Below are 13824 nucleotides of genomic sequence, written 5' to 3' on the forward strand. Positions count from 1 at the left end.
TATGTTACTTGTTATTTACATATGAACTTACTAAGCATTTATGCTTACTCCTCCTCTTTATTTACTATAGTTTTGAACAAGCCAGCTCGAATCGGGACGGTCAAGGTTCGATCACACTATCCAAAGGACTTTCATCCGGGTAAATGACTTGTAAAACTTAAGTATGGCATGTATAGCAATATACTTATTTTGTGTAAATAATTTTATGATATGGCCATGATTGGTTGAGAAAATGTTTTATATTGATAAGTCATGGTGATGGTTAAATTTAGATCATGTTTGATATCATGGAAGTTTAATAGGTTATCTAGTTCATAACAACTCATGAAAAGATGAAATTTGCCTTAAAACAGAATATTACTGCAGCAATGACATGAATTTGAAAAATCACTAAAAATAGTATAAATGGAATTAAATGATGATCAAGTTATGAAATTTAATCTTAATGAGTCTATTTTCATATGAATTAAAAAAAACAGGCATATAAATTATACTTTATGAGATATTTGAAACCTTGTGAAATAGGGCCAGAGTGATTTCTGGATCCTCTTTTCTGACTTTAAAAATTTATAATAAATTTTAAAAAATTAATTAGAAGTCCTTATTTATATGTACAGATTCCTTGTTGAGTCTAGTTTTAATAGAAACAAACCTCGTAGTCATTGAAATTCTGTATAGAGAGATATCTGATTCGTAATACATAGAGGTCAGAGCAGTCGAACCCTGAAATAGGGGAGAATTTAACTAATAAACTGTACTAATTGGCCAAACCAAAACTTCTAGAAAAAAATTAGTAAATATATATATGAGTCTATATTTAGGAAAAATTTACATATCTTGATTTCGAGTTTTGTAACTCGAGATATGATTTTTCATGTAACTATGATGCGGGTAGCTAGAAAGCTGTGAATGCATAAACAAATGATTTGAAGTTCTTAATTTGATAAATTATGTTCGGTAACCCCTCAAGCTTGACTCTGGCGACGGTTTCGGGCGTGGGGGCGTTACATTAGCCATTTTCTCTGTCGCAGGTTCAAATCTTTCTTAGTCATCAGATATTTCAAAATTTTATGATTAGAATATACGTGATGTTTCTCACCAAACAGATAGTGTTGCCAGATTTTTAAAGCAAATACAATAGCAGCTAATTCAAGGTTGTGCTTCGGATAATTATTTTTATGCATTTTAATTTTCTCGAGGCATAGGCTATAACTTTGCCTTCCTGCATCAAAACACAACCCAGACCGTTCAATGATGCATCACTATAAATGATAAATTCTTTACCCGATTCTGGTTGTACTAACACTGGAGCTTTAGCCAATAAAGTTTTCAACAAATCAAAACTTTTCTGACACTTTTCAGACCATTCAAATTTCACATCTTTCTAAAGCAATTTTTTCAACGGAGTCGCGATCATAGAAAAACCTTTTACAAATCGTATGTAATAACTAGTGTGTAACACCCCTTACCCGTATACGATGCCGGAACAGGGTACGAGGCATTACCAGACTTAAACCCAAACAAACATTTGAAACCGAGACATGAATTTCCACTCAAATTTAAAACTTTTAAAAAAATATTCGTATACTCCCTTAAACGAGCCTACGAGGCCCAAAACATGCAATATAGGTGGTTTGGGACTAAACCGAGAACTCAGGAAAATTTTTCAACACTTATAAAATTTTTCATCAAAACAGGGGTCACATGCCCGTGTGGCTTGGGACATGCCCATGTGGGCAGGCTGTGTGGTCACACACGCCCATGTCCCTAACCCGTGTAACTATCTGTTTATGACGTCATCAACAAATTTAATGTCAAACAGCTAAGTCATACGCCCGTGTGCTTAGGCCGTGTCCTTCACATGGCTGAGAAACACGCTCGTTTCTCTGCCTGTGTGCTTGATACTGAGCACTTTGTTTTGCAACAATTGAGGTTCAAGGGACACACGGCTGGATCACACACCCATGGGGCGGACTGTATGTCACACACGGCCTAGACACACGCCCGTGTGTCTACCCGTGTGGACAAAAACAAGGCTATTTACCAAGCCATTTTCAACCCTTATTCACACATGCACTCATATCAATTTAAAGGCACCAAAACATATCATACTTAGTAAACCAAACACTCACAACTAAGACAACAATATGTCATTCTCTTGCCATCATTTATCATGCTTAAAACATCCTAATTAACCCATTAAAACATATTAACATCACATTTAAGAGGGGGCATTAACACATGAATAAACTTGTAATCAACATAAGCCATCATTCGTGGCTATGTACAATTTGAACAATAATCCATTATAAGCCAACACATTTGGCCACATTAATAATAACACATATAACCAAAAGACCAAGTCCCTATACATGCAATAGACTCAAACTACTTGAATTCATCAATATTCGTAGTGATAGCTTGATAGTGTGATAGAATCTCTAGCGATCTCCAACCCGAGCTAGCTTAATAACCCTATAAGACAAGGGAAAGGAAGGGGGTAAGCTATATAGCTTAATAAGTTCATATGTAAATCATAAGCAAATTATGCCATAAATTTACCATTCCAATAATATGATTACAAGATCGTATAAATTTCATTAAGTTTCGTAATCATAATTTATTCAATCACATTGATTACCCTTTTCAATTCATGACCATAATTGAACATGTCTTGGCATTAGCCTGGCAACTGTAATCTTTCCCATTATAATATGTTACATCAATTAACAAATCATTTCAAACTTCATGGTAAACATGCACATTAATTATATATATACAAATTTTCAAACATATAACTTATCATCTTTCAATTTTCTAAGCTCTTAACTTGTCATACTAACATAGCCATCTTTAGTGAATAATCATGCCAATCTTTTCTTTTTGCTCATATCCGATGAATTGTTTTCAAGTGAAATACAACATACCACATTTTAATTCAATTTGGCCTAAAAGCCCAATTTATAAACATCAACAATTCTTACGATACATATATATACACTTATACCATTATTCATAAGGTTAACACAATAACATTGTCACAATGCTCATGAACTCACCATTCATGAATTCCATACTCAATTGAATTTCTATACATACCTATACAATTTTGTAACATAATCATATCCTTTCACATCTAACATAATCTTTGTATTACCCGTTGAACACTTGGAATACTAATCGGATACACGGAAAGTCTTTTCACACAAATGCCACATATATAGCCAAAGCTACTTCATTTTCATAACACATAAATTCTCACTCTCGAGCTAATCACGGGCCTGCTCACACAAGCTGACGATCAAGACGTAGCTACAGGGGCTGCTCACACAAGCTGTCAGGTATCTGCAACACATGCCAGACTACCTAGCCACCGGTAGGACATACATGACCAGCACCCGGATCACATAATCATATATAACACATGGGGTCCTAGTGACATGTCACTCGTATCCTATTCTATTCCTAAGGTTCAATTGGGATTTTTTTGTTTATCACATTATTGTCGAACTTGTCCATAATGTTATTCATATAATTCATAAAATATTAAAGTATACAAATAACAATGCAATAATAAAAATAATGCTTATATTTACTGTAACGCCCCCTACCCGTGTCCGACGCCGCGATAGGATACGAGGCCTTACCGGGCTTAAACACAAACAATCATACAAACCGGGCCATAAAATTTCGTTCAAATTTAAAACTTTTCAATTTCTATCTTAAAGTCCCTTATTTGGGCCTACGAGGCCTTAAGCGTGCTATGAAAGTAATTAGGAACTAAACCGAGAACTTTGGAAGGTTCAAGAAAATTTATGAAATTTTTTCCATGAAGAGGAGCCACACACCCGTGTGGACACAGGGACACGCCCGTGTGTCTTCAACACGCCCATGTCTTCAGGCCGTGTAACTCTTTGACTATGACATCATCATGCAAAATGAACCACATGGCCAAGCCACATGCTTGTGTGTTAGGCCGTGTTCTCCACACAGCTGAGACATAGTAACCAACACTTAGGCTATTTTCCAAGCCTTTGTGTTACCCTTAATTTCCACAATTCATTACATATATTAAGGACACATATCATGGCATCATTTTAATGATTTAACCTCCTTCATTAAGATATATTCTTAACATTAACATGTCATTATTCACGTATTTCGCATGCTCGTGCAATATTAAGTCTAGATGCAAACATCCATGACCATTAATCTTATTATTGCACCACCTTTACTAATAATTAAGAATTATTCGCTTATCATTTGTGTTATTAGACCTTGAGCATTCAAGTTCAATCAACATCATCATCTTTTTTTTTTCTATATCAGGCATATTTCTCATAGCAATGACAGGTTCGATTGGTCATGAAGCATTCATCATACACACATGTTATACACCAACATGCATTTTCAACAAGTATATCCATATCACAAACATTAAGGCCTAACATGGATAAATAGGCTTACAAGCCATAATCGTTATAAGCCACATCTCATGGATATATACAATGAATCATTATAAGCCAATACATTTGGCTACTCATAACAACATCTATCATAAAACTAAGTCCCTATACATGCCACTCACTTGGAATCGCTAGCATAAATATATTAATATTCCAACGATGATGTCTCGATAGTGTGATGCTGCCTCCGGTGATCTCCAACCCCGAGCCGACCTGAAAACACTAAGGAAATGGAAAGGAGGGAGTAAGCTTTAAGCTTAGTAAGTATGAAAAATAATAAACAATAGGATAACATGCTATTTTTAAAATTCTTTCTATTTATTCAAAGTCCAGTCAAGCTATTTTCTCAAGTCATGGTCACTAAATTATTCGTATCTGGAGCTATGGGACTCTGAATTGAAAACTGTTAATTTTCCCTGAAACCAGACTCAGATATCTTCCTACCATAAAATTTTCATAATTTTTGGTCTAGAAAATAAGTAAAGTTTATTCTTTAAAGTTACCTCTATTTTGCTATCTAGCAGCTCCAACCTCTCTTCACTATGAAGTAATTATCTCATACTGCAAGGCTTGGATGATACGTCCATCTATTTTCCTTGAAAATAGACTCATTAAGGATTTTATGCATATAAATTATAACTCATAATCATTTTTGTACAATTTTTAATGATTTTTCAAAATTAAGACAGAGGAGTCCAAGATCACTCTGACCCTGTTTCACACAAATTCAAATATCTCATCATATGAGATTCCTTTCCTTACACTGTTTCCTTTATCTGAAACTAGACTCTATAAAATTTAATTTCACATTTTATTCAGCCTCTAACTCAATTTCCACTATTTTTGAAGGATTTTCATATTCAAACTGCTGGTATTGTACTAATCTGTCTTAGTGCAACATGATGATAACCATCACAAATTTTTCATAGAAATTATTCTCATAAATATCACTCAATCATTTGCACTCTTATCAGAAGCCCATTTCATTTCACATGGAAAACACATGCTCATGGGTTTCAAGTATGTACCTGTGCTATCTCTTAACACAACCACTCATCCAACATGAAAATCATATACATCATGTTAGTATCATCTAAGCATAGATGAGTTTATCATTTCAAATATTTCCATTCCATTTCTCATATTAATTCCCGTTGAATTCCTCGGAATCTCGAAGGATATCACATTTATCGTCAAGTCATGCAGGCGATAATTTCAAGTACGCACTCCCGCGAACCTCACTCATTACGGCGGGATTACTAATCCAGGCTAAATCTCACGTATCATAACTCACAGAGTGTTGTTGGGATTACCAGTCCAGGTAAAATCCCTTAAAACACTTTCATAAGATTGGATTTGAATTACCAGTCTAGGCTAAATTCTGTGACAGCCCCAAATTGACCCTAGTCGGGAAGTGGTTTCGAGACCACAAAACCGAGTCATAAAATTTATTTAAAATTTTATTTGCATATCTTATATGTGTGATAGTACTTGTATAAAAATTTGATGTTTTAATTTTATAGGAGGAATGTGAATTTTGCTTGAAAAGATTTAGTTGAGAGACTTAGAGAATTATGATAGGTAAATGAGTAAGGACCAAATAGTATTAAAATAGGAAAGATTGGATTTGCATGTCAAAATGCCCAATCCATGTTAAGTGGCCGGCCAAGCAAGGCTTCATCCCACCAAGTTATGTTGTTTATCATTTTATATTGGCAAGTAAAATTAAAATAGATGAGAAATAGAGATTAATAAAAGAGATAATGGAAGAGGAGTGTTCATCTTCTTCTCCATCTTGCCAAAACCAAACTAAGGGAAGGAAATAGAGAGGTCTTCATTTATGAAGTTCGCAACCCTTTTGCTAGTTGGAGGTGAGTCTTGAAGTGTTGTTTAAACCTTTGTTTATACATGTTTATCCAATTGTTGCATACATTTTAACAATGTCAAGAAACTCAAGACTACTATGGAGATTTGGAGCACTAAGCCGTACATCAAGAGTTAGGGGTAGAGGTTGTTTTCATGTTATATGGCATAAGTAGAGGTTGAAATGAGGTTGGAATTGTGAAATCATTAGTTGGGTAGCAAATGGTGCATTCGGCCACATGGGGTAAAATGGGATGTTCATCTTATTTGTTGTTTCATTCTCATGAGAAATGGGTCAAGTGTTCATGAGATAAAATTTTGTGATTTGATGAGTTAAAGGTGATAGCATAGTTGATATATATATATATATATATATACATATTCGACCATCAATAAGGAGCATATGTGATGTCGAGTTGAGCTTGGTCATTCTACCATAGATGCATATATATGTAAGCCCATTCGTAATATTACCTTAGGATTACATATACATATAACCGAATGAAAATGAGAAATTAACAAGGGTGATTGCGAATGCCCAAGTATGGATATGCATGTGTGATTGGACTCTCGATAGTATGGTGATTGCATAAGGTTATTAGCCGAATAGCTCAAAAGCATAAAGTAGAAATATATGAATTTGTCATGTGTCTCCTATGCTATGAAATTATTAATATTTTGATATAAATATTTAGCAAGACGGTTAAACTAGTTAACTTATTGATTTAGCACAAGAAGTTAAAGGGGGAGAATCAAGCAAAGGCAAGGGAAAGAGCATCGAGTAGTTGAGTTGGAACCGTTTTACCTAACACAAGGTAAGTCATTAAGCATATATTTGTTATTGATTAAATGATCGTAATATCTATGCAATTGTGTTTAATGAGATGAAATATATACGAATGTATGTGTATGAAAAGATGATATTGATGAATGTAAAAGAGATAGTGAAAAGTGTAGAAAATTTGCTTTCGGCACTAAGTGTGCGGGCAATAAGTGTGTACGGTGACGAGAATGGCACTAAGTGTGCAAGCTGGAAATATATGGCACTAAGTGTGCGAGCTCAAATTATATAGCACTATGTGTGCGAGCTGATTTTATAGCACTAAGTGTGCGAATTTGATTATATAGCACTATGTGTGCGAGCTGATTTTATAGCACTAAGTGTGCGGATTCACTATATGCTCTTGCATTACAATTGGCACTGAGTGTGCGACATTATCGAGTTAATCCCGGATAGCGGATCGGGTAAGTACCTTGAGCTCATGACGAATAGGCAATATGCTCATGCTCGGGGTTGAGCTTGGTAAGCTTTAAATCTATGTGATGATTGCAATTGTATGATTATGGTGAAAATGAGTTGGTGTGTGAAAATGCCTCAAATATCTTATTGTACGGAATATGAAATGTGGATGTATGACTTGGTATGAGATTGAACCGAAAGGTCCGAGGAATTATGGTATAGTTTTGATATGGATGGAGTACCTAGCGCCGCTTATCGTTTCATGTTGTGATAATTTTATTAATGGATGGTTGATGAATGCTTATGACTTACTGAGTTATAAACTCACTCGGTGTTTTCTTGTCACCCATTTTAGGTCTCTTGGACTCGTATCATTTATGCGTTTCGGAACCGTCGTTGAAGTCATCACACCGGCTGGAAATCTTTTGGTATTGTCTTCGTAGTTAAACTAGGAGAACATTTGGCATGTATAGGCTATTTTGTTTTGTTGAATTGTGGGTTGTAAACTTTAAGCCATGCGAAAATGGCCTATGTGGTCGGTTGAGTGTGATCCTAAAACCTATAGTCACGAGCCTTAGAAACCTTAATTTTGATAAGGTGGCCATAGTTGCATTATGTATGATGAAATAGTTGGCCATGGAAGAATTATGAAATAGTCATTGTTTGCTTCATAACAGATGCTGCCAGTAGTAGTGAGGTGAGATGGAAAATCACTAAAAATAGTATAAGTAGAATTAAATAGTGAATAAATTATGAAATTTAACCTTGATGAATCTATTTTCATATGGACGAAACGAAACGACCATATGAGTCGTATTTTAAGAGATATTCGAGATTTTGTGAGACAGGGCCAGAACAGTTTCTGGATCCTCTGTTTCGACTTTGAAAATTTACTATAAATTATCCAGAAACAATTAGGAGTCATGCCTTATATGCATAGATTCCCCTTTGAGTCTAGTTTCATTAGAAACAAACGGAATGATCATTGGAGCTCTGTACGAGATGATATCCAGGTCGTAATGCGCAAAGGTCAGTGTAGTCGAACTCTGAAACAGGGGTGACTTTAACTAATAAACTGTACTAATTGGCTCGACCAAAAATTCTAGAAAAAAATTTGTAGATGGGATTATGAGTCTAGTTTCAGGGAAAATTGACGGAACTGATTTTAGAGTTCTGGAACTCGAGATATGACTTTTAAGGTGACAGTGACGCAGTTAACTAGCCTGCCTGAAATGTAAATCAAATATTTCGAGAGACAAATAAAGGGAAGTAAGCCCGGTAACACCACGTGGTCAAATCCGGTGACGGTCACGGGTTTGGGGTGTTACATTTTATTGGTATCAAAGCTATGGTTTAGTCGGTTCTAGGACTACCATAGCGCGTGTGAGTGTAGCTATACATGCCAAATTGTTAGTGCTTAATAATGTGATGACTTCTGACGGTTGAAATTTTTGTTTTGATTAGCAATGGAACCCGGGATAGAGAGACCCTTGGCAGATGACATTGAAAGTGTAGCGGCTGCTCCCGCGCAAGGGACACCGCCTGTTGAGCCTCACCATCCGCGAATAATCAAAATGAAGGGGCGAAACAAGCCTTCTTCACCATGATGAATGAGTGGGTCGCGAATATGCCCGAACCAACCCGCTATCCAACCATTCCCGAATTTAAATACTCCGCCCAAGAGTCGCAATGCCTCCGCCATCGATCCCGTGAGGCTAAGCAAACCACCAGACTTGGTTAGGAAGCGCGGGCCGAGGAGTTCAAGGCCATAGTCATCGATGATGCCGAAAGAGCCGATTTCGCTCGATAACACCATTCGAGTGTTAGATGAACTGTCATGCACACCGATGAATGTCTTAAGTGTGCTATATCCTTGTTGCGAGACTCACTTACTATTGGTGGAGGACTTTAATTTCCATAGTCCCAAATGAACGAGTTACTTGGGATTTCTTTCAATCCAATTTTGAAAGAAATACATTAGTCAACTGTTCATCGATCGAAGCGTAAGGAATTCTTGGAACTCAAGCAAGGCCGGATGACCATATCGAATCTGAACATGAGTTCGTAAGACTTAGTCGGTATGCTCGGGAGTGTGTGGCTGATGAGGTTGCTATGTGCAAAAGATTTGAAGAAGGATTGAATGAAGACTTAAAGCTGCTAGTGGGTATTTTGGAGATAAAGGAGTTCGTAACACTAGTCGAACGAGCCTGCAAGGCGGAAGAACTCGGAAAGGAAAAGAAGAAGGTTGAATTTGAAGCCAGAGATTATCGTAAAAGATTGGCGAGTAAAGCTCCGTTCTCGGCAGTAAAGAAGTTCAGGGAGGACACTAATAAGTCGAGGGCGACTGCGGGAATTTCCATCAGAGCCCGACCATTGACGGACTCCCGAGCTACTTCGGTAGCTAGCATGGGCAATAATCGTCAAGAGAGACCTGAATGCCCCCAATGTGGAAGACGACACCTAGGTGAATGTTGGGGTAAGTCTGTTAATAGGGCCTGTTATGGATGCGGTTCGAAGGACCACTTCATTAGAGATTGCACGGAGCTAGATAAGAGGAATAAGACGCAAGGTGCAAGACCTAGTGGAACGACGGCTGGAGGTAGGCCCCCAAGAATCTCTGGAGGTAGGGGTGGTAGTCGAGAGGAGCCTCTAATACGGCTGTCCGATCCGAGACCCGTGTTCTGCTAGAGCATATGCCATCCAAGCACGAGAGGAGGCATCCTCCTCGGCGTTATCACCGGTACTTTCACTCTCTTTGGTACTAGTGTGATTGCATTGATTGACCCGCTCTACTCATTCATATGTATGTGAAACCTTAGCATCCAAGAAGACTCTACCGTTGAGTCTCATCGAGTTCGTAATTCGAGTGTCAAACCCTTTGGGTCAATACGCACTCGCTGATAAAGTGTGCAAGAGATGCCCCTAATAATTCGAGAATCCTGCTTTTCCTACTGATCCGATGCTTCTACCATTTGATGAATTCGATGTTATTCTTGGTATGGATTGGCTGATCAGACATGATGCAAAGGTGGACTGCAAAGGAAAACCATTGATTTGAGGAGTGCAAATAATGAGGTAGTCCGAGTCGAGCTCATCGATTTAAAAGGAGTGCCGGCGATAATATCTTCTATGACCGCCGGAGGTATGTGAAAAAGGGTGTGAAACATACCTTGCGTATGTGTTTGAAAGTAAAGAGACGGAAAGGAAACTCGAATCGGTACCAAGTGGTTTGTGATTATTCAGATGTTTTTCCGAGGAGTTACCGGATTGCCACCGGTTCGAGAAGTGGAATTCGCATCGGTTGTACCGGTACTACGCCAATCTCAATAGCCCGTGATCGTATGGCATTAACGGAATTAAAGGAATTGAAGGTTCAATTGCAAGAATTGACGGATAGAGGTTTCGCCGACCGAGTTTTTCTCCATGGGGCGCACAAGTATTGTTTGTGAAGAAGAAGGATGGAACTATGAGATTGTGCATCGACTATCGCCGCTTGAATAAAGTGACGATAAAGAACAAATATCCGCTGCCACGAATTGACGATTTGTTTGATCAATTAAAGGGAGCCTCGGTGTTTTCAAAGATAGATTTGAGGTCGGGTACTATCGCTAAGGGTCCGAGAATCGGACATACCCAAGACGCTTTTAGAACGAGGTACGGTCACTACGTAATTCTTGGTGATGCCGTTTGGGCTTACTAATGCCCTGCGGTATTTATGGATTTAATGAATAGAATTTTCAGGCCATACTTGGATCGGTTCGTAGTTGTATTTATCGATGACATTTTGGTCTATTCGAGAGATGAAACTGAACATGCTGAACACCTGAGGCTAGTGTTGCAAATCTTACGAGATAAGCAAGTTATACGCAAAGTTCAAGAATGTGAATTTTGGTTGAAAGAGGTTAGCTTTTGGGGCACGTGGTGTCCGCGATCGGTGTCAGGGTAGACCCGAACAAAATTTTGGCCATAGTCAATTGGAAACCTCCAAGGAATGTTACCGAGGTTAGGAGCTTTTTGGGGCTTGCCGGATACTATCGACGATTTGTGAAAGGTTTTTCGATGATAGCTGCACCGATGACAAAACTACTTCAAAAAGATGTTAAGTTCGAGTGGTCGAATGTGTCAAGAAAGTTTCGATCGACTAAAACTGCTTTAACCGAGGCCCCCAGATTAGTACAAATGAGTCCCAGAAAGAGTTTGTCATATACTGAAGGACGCATCCTTACTTGGGTTAGGTTGTGTGTTGATGCAAGAAGGTCGAGTTGTGGCTTACGCGTTGAGACAACTAAATCCACATGAGAGAAACTATCCGACCCATGACCTTGAACTAGTAGCCATAGTGTTCGCCTTGAAGATATGGCGGCATTACTTGTTTGGAGAAAGGTGTCACATTTATTCGGACCACAAGAGTCTAAAATATTTGATGACTCAGAGAGATTTAAACCTGCGACAAAGACGTTGGCTTGAGTTGTTGAAAGACTATGAACTCATCATTGATTATCACCCGGGAAACGCCAACGTGGTGGCCGATGCTTTAAGTCGCAAGGCACTGTTTGCTTTGAGAGCGATGGATGCTCATCTATCTGTTTCACCCGATGAGGTGCTAGTAGTCGAATTAGAGACCAAACCGTTATTGATTCATCAAGTACTCGAATCTCAGAAGGTCGACGCCGAATTGGTCGCTAAGCGAGCCGAATGTGTTTCGAATGAGGAATCGAAATTTCAGATTGATGACCATGATTGCTTGACGTTCAAGGGTCGATTATGTATTCCAAGGAATTTGGAACTTGTTTCGATGATTTTGAACGAGGCTCACAGTAGTCGAATGTCAATCCACCCGGGTAGTACTAAAATGTACAATGACCTGAAACGCCAATTTTGGTGGCCCGGTATGAAACGAGACATTTCTGAATTTGTTTCAAGGTGTCTGATATGTCAACAAGTGAAAGTGGAACATCAAGTGCCATCGGGATTACTTCAGCCGATCACGATACCCGAGTGGAAATGGGATCGAGTCACCATGGACTTTGTATCCGGACTGCCATTGTCAACGAGTAAGAAGGATGCGATCTGGGTCATTGTTGATAGACTGACCAAGTTTGCTCATTTTATTCCTGTCCGCACGGATTTTTCGCTTGGTAAATTGGCAGAATTATACGTCTCCCAAATTATTCGATTGCATGGGGTGCCTATTTCTATAGTGTCGAATAGAGACCCAAGATTTACATCGCAATTTTGGAAGAAATTGCAAGAGGCTTTGGGTACCAAGTGCATTTTAGCATCGCCACCCCAAACCGATGGTCAATCCGAACGGATAATTCAAATACTCGAGGATATGTTGAGATGTTGCATCCTTGAGTTTAGTGGTTCATAGGAACAGTATTTACCTTTGGTTGAATTCGCTACAACAATAGCTTTCAATCAAGTATTAAGATGGCGCCTTACGAGGCTTTATACGGACGTAAATGTCGTACCCACTATTCGGACTGAACTTAGTGAAGGTAAAATCTTCGGTTGATTTGGTTAAGGATGCCGAGCAAAAGTTCGAGTAATTCGTGAAAGTTTGAAGGTCGCCGGATCGCCAAAAGTCGTATGCGGATTTGAAAAGGAAAGACATTGAATATCGTTGGAGACAAGGTATTTCTCAAAGTCTCACCGGAAGAAGGTGCTTAGATTTGGCCGTAAGGGAAAATTGAGTCCGAGATTCATCGGTCCGTATGAAGTATCCGAACGAGTTGGACCATCGCATACCGATTAATTTTACCCCGAGCTCGAAAAGATTCACAACGTTTTCATGTCTCGATGCTTGACGATATAGGTCCGATCCATCGCACGTAATCACTCCATCCGAGATTGAGATTCACCTAATTTGAGCTATGAAGAAGAGCCGGTTTGCATTCGATGCGTGAAGTAAAAAGTTGCGAAATAAGAAAATCCCATTAGTGAAGGTGTTGTGGCATAAACACGGAATTGAAGAAGCCACTTGGGAACCCGAGGACTCTATGAAAGAGCGATACCGAGCCTATTTATCGATAAGATTTTCGGGACGAAAATTTCTTAAGTGGGGGAGAGTTGTGACAGCCCCAAATTGACCCTAGTCGGAAGTGGTTTCGAGACCACAAAACCGAGTCATAAAATTTATTTAAAATTTTATTTGCATATCTTATATGTGTGATAGTACTTGTATAAAAATTTGATGTTTTATTTTATAGGAGGAATGTGAATTTTGCTTGAAAGGATTTAGTTGAGAGACTT

This window comes from Gossypium arboreum, chromosome 6 (genome assembly GCF_025698485.1).
Source record: "Gossypium arboreum isolate Shixiya-1 chromosome 6, ASM2569848v2, whole genome shotgun sequence".
Taxonomy (NCBI): Eukaryota; Viridiplantae; Streptophyta; class Magnoliopsida; order Malvales; family Malvaceae; genus Gossypium; species Gossypium arboreum.